Genomic DNA, 4,643 nt, shown 5'->3' on the forward strand with positions numbered 1-4,643 from the left:
TTTTTTTCAGCAGTACATGTATTTCGGAAACGTTAGCCGGTAAGTTAACCGAATCGGCCATCCAACCTTCCTACCACTATTGCTATAAAGACGGATGATGTTTTGAACAAATAACTTGAATAAAGCTATTAAATGATCACTTTAAATCATAAAACGTCACAAAGCGAAACAGAGTTTTAGACTGTATTGCTAGAATCCGTTTCAGAGTGTGAACAAACGGGTGCAACAACCGGTATGTCCAGCAGACATTTTGTCACCAGTCGATCAGCAGTAAAACCATACGCTCATATCAGTATTCTTTAAGTGTTGTGGGGCGGCCGTAATTCGCATCTAAATACATGGTACATTGATTTAGTTTATGTTTTTGTCCTTTGGGATCATGGAGTCCCTGAAATTTTATTATAACAGAATTCGACTTTAGCCGGTGTAAGCTTGCATCAGAGGAGTTGCAAATATTCATTTCCTCTTGTGAACTGACTCATTCAAAACAATTATTATTTTACTTAGTTGCGATTTATGCTTCCAAAAATTGATATTGATCCTTATAAGATGGTTTTATTGCCTCTGGACTCTAGAAAAATTATGCTCTTCGTACCTTGCAGGGCATGACACGTTTTAGGTAGTCTTTAAATAAAAAACGTTTTTATTATTATATTTATTTTTATGTATATTTACTGTTCATTTCAGCTGTAATTAGGGTACTGCTTGGCTGGCGTTTGCTTTGTTTTACCTGTAATATATAAAACAAAATTAAATATGAAAAATTAATGAAGTAGAAATCGGATGCGTTTGGAATTTTCTTGGAATTATTCAGAATGTAAAAGCTACTTTATAACAGCTAATATACTCGATTTCACAGACATGTAAAATGTTTATCTTACATATGATAAAACAAACAAGACAAACGTTTATCTTACATTTAGTAAAAGAAAAACAAGAACAAATACCAAGAGGAAAAACACCTTTACGCAGAAGACAATAAAGAGCTGTTTAATCCATACATGTCTATGGAAAATGTTTTATGCTGCAATTACGTTAATGTCCATTTATAACCATTTATGTTCTAGATGGATGACACTGTAACGAACGTTACAATCAATACACATTTTGAACGTTCAGGTATGGGGTCTTGGGGCTAGTCAGTGACACGCTATCTCTATTTTGGGAATATATCTACCATTACCATAAAAAATTAATTAACATTTCATCTTCGTTTTTTAATAAACAAAACATGGTATGACATTTTCAATGGAAATTTTACTTTACATCGTATTATTATAAAGTTTATTTGAAGCATAAGCTGCGAGTAATAAGACTTGGGAAGTGTTTTGTAACTAGTTGATCTCGCGTAAGCTGTACAATTGTTTTGCATCAGCGTCAATTGAAAGGGAAAATCACTACAATTAAAGGGAACAATTGAGATCTCTATTGGGAGACTTATTATAATACGGGAATTAGAATAATATACCGACACAATCAGACATCGCAAGGACCAGGAGGACACGCCTTCACAGTGCAACGAAATTGAGGATCTCCGTATCCACTGGCAACACAATTGCATCGATTACAGCCATCAGGAGAATAGCAACGACCGACTTTAACATGTTCTCCCGTTTTCTCTCGGACGCAATCTGCTCCATGTAAATAGAGGGAAAATTTATACAATTATCATTCATAATCATTTGAATACTGTATTATACGACACTAAATTAATGTAATAAATCCTTGGAGAATTAAAATAATTACAATTAAGTTAATAGTGAAGTTATTCCTTGGCGTTATTGTTGCACTGATGACAGTAGAGTTAAGACACCGGTGAATACAGAAGTGTGATAATAATGCCATTATAAAATCATTTGAATATTTACAAGTCTATTAACAGTAAAATATTTAAATATATGCGAATCATCAGAGACGTATGAAACTTTTTTTTTCATTTGAACAACAACTTTGCCTAAGTTTACGTTAAATATGACTGCTTTAAATGACAACGAGAAATAAAAAAAAAATCAAAATTTGCAAGAAAATCTTTTGGACGCCACAAAGCAAATTAATACCTCACTTGATTTTATTCATTCTGTTCGAGAGAGGTAAAGAAATATGTAACACCCCTAACAGTAAAAATAGATTGATTTTATCATCCAAATGAACCAGAAAAACCTATCACCGTTTGGCTTCTGCTGTATTAAATATAAATTATTTATTTTCAATATGACGCCAAAACGAAAACAAAGGGTTACTAGTGAGGATGGTCTTAACTACGTGGTTTTGTTATTACCACTGATCGTTTTGTCCTCGTAGTTTCTATGTATTTTTGTGTCTTTTAGGTACACGCACATACATAGCTGTTGATTGTAATTAAGGGAGTGGGATCTTGAAATGTAACATTTCCTTTTGGGTAATTTTCCATGTTTATTAAAATAATACACATTAAAAACAACAAGAACAAGAACAAATTTCCAACAAGTAAAGCTGTGTTCAAATAACGCTGCCATTAGACACAAAATAGGCAAGATTGTTTCATAATAGGCGACTTTCGTTATAAAGACAATAAGTTTTACTGTCGTAATTTAGACATTTAATATACGCTTAGCTTGTCCCCCAATGTTTAATATCTTATATGCTTAATTTTATAAGCTTTCCAATTTGTTTTTACATTATGTAGTGCACTAACAATAACAAGGAACTATTGTTTGATAACATAATATTTTAAACGGAAACTGCCGTCAGAAAATATGAGGTGATCATTAAAATCAGCCAATATAATGTTATAAACTAGGAAGTTTTCCTACAACAATATTGCCAATATTTGTGGTGCTAGTAACAAGGAACTATTTTAAAGTATTATACTGCTTGATCAGTCACAATTGAGCGTTTTCAACAAGGAAGTATCGTCATGAAAATGATAGTTTTCAATTTATGAAGCGCTGTACCTAAAACAAAATATTTTTAAAAAACATTATCGTCAATCAAGCTACAAGTCCGTTTCAGAATTTTACTACGTCATACGTTTTCGCATATCTCTATGTCAACTAAATTATGATCACTTTGAATGCTTCATTCAACAATTTAAAACCAGTCAGTAACATGTCTGTACGTTTAAGAAATAATGCATTCCAAATATTGATTTTATCATTTGATAAGATCGCTTTTGTAACTGAAATGCGTAGAAATAAAATCTAAAGGTCTCGAAGTATATACATGCAGTGCTATGGATCTGAACAAAAACTGCTACTGTAACACATTTAAAAAAAAAACAACAGGATTTGATACATTATTTTGATTCTAACACGACACCCACAAGAATATGCCTGCTTGTGTCGCGATGACTTTTGACGCTATAACGTGTTTACGCCGACGTATAACCACAGCTTTTATCGCATGATGACGTCTCTTTTGTTTAGTAGATAAAAGCCGATAATGTTAGGAGTATAGGTTATAGATTATTCTTGAACGTCAACTAGTTTTAAGGTAATTTTAAGGTAACGGAGCGCGGCGAATGAAAGCAATAACTTCAGTAATTAGAATGTCAATACGTGATCTAGAGCATATTTATAGTTTAACAAGTAAAACTGTTGGTAAGCATTAGCAACCCCCAATTTTACCAACAAAATATTCTATCAAATTTGATTGATACTTAGTAACCTAGCATTATAAATGAATAAGTGAGTCAACAAGACCTCAGACAATGATATCTTTAAATATTTGCTCTCCATTTAGCTCAGCTTCCGGGTAGTTATGCTAGAATTAAAAGTTTATTTCTGTGCGCCTCTTACAACAATCTGCAAACCCAATATTTGTTTAGTAATGCAGATTTCCAAATCAACCGCTTTACCAAACTTTTATAAATGTAATTTGTTAATTTCCAAATAAAACTCAATTAATAATTAGATGTGTTAGTGTTTACTTACAGTCTTTCCAGGCAAATGATGTCGACATTGCGATCGCAACAAGAACTAATACAAAAAGGATTTTCACCGACATTGTTTCTCTGCAAATATATAGATTACACATAAGGGATTCTTATAGAATTTATTATTCCAGGACAAACTCTAGTTTGTCTTATTTTGATATGATCGAAGTTGTGTACGTCCATCTGCTTTTGATTCGTTTCAAAATATGTTTCAACAAGGCAGTCTGAACGACAGCTTAATCCCCCGCCACTGCTATGAATAGTGAATGGGTTAACCTTTGATTTTAGCTGTGACCTTGACCTTGAACTGACATGGCTGACTCATAAATTCTGCACAACGTCTTGATGAAGTGATCATTTGACCCAAGTTTCATGAAAATCCTTCAAGGGGTTTAAGAGATACAGAGCTGAAACCTTTGACGTTCAGTTGTGACCTTGACCTTGAGTTGACATGGCTGACTCATGAGTTCTTGATGAGGTGATCAGTTGACCCAAGTTTGATGAAAATCCTTCAAGGGGTTTAGGAGATACAGAGTGGACACCAAATGGAAGGCTCAAACCTTCTACCCTTAGTTGTGACCTTGACCATGAGCTGGCATGGTTGACTCATAATTTCTGCACATTGTTCTGATGAGGTAATCATTTGACCCAAGTTTTATAAAATTCTTTCAAGGGGTTTAGGAGATATAGAGCGGACACGAAATGGAAGGCTCAAACCTTTCACCTTCAG

General features: G+C 33.5%; 1 long non-coding RNA gene across 1 annotated transcript; it reads right to left on the reverse strand.

Moving 5' to 3' along the window:
* Positions 1-640: 640 nt before the first annotated feature.
* LOC123540787 (uncharacterized) lies at positions 641-4,039 on the reverse strand. Its single transcript, XR_008367527.1, has 3 exons — positions 3,912-4,039; positions 1,473-1,631; positions 641-730 (listed from the first exon to the last, which is right to left on the reverse strand). It is a non-coding gene; the product is annotated as an uncharacterized LOC123540787 (long non-coding RNA).
* Between the last annotated feature and the right edge of the window lie 604 nt (positions 4,040-4,643).

Source organism: Mercenaria mercenaria, chromosome 16 (assembly GCF_021730395.1).
Source record: "Mercenaria mercenaria strain notata chromosome 16, MADL_Memer_1, whole genome shotgun sequence".
NCBI classification, from domain to species: domain Eukaryota; kingdom Metazoa; phylum Mollusca; class Bivalvia; order Venerida; family Veneridae; genus Mercenaria; species Mercenaria mercenaria.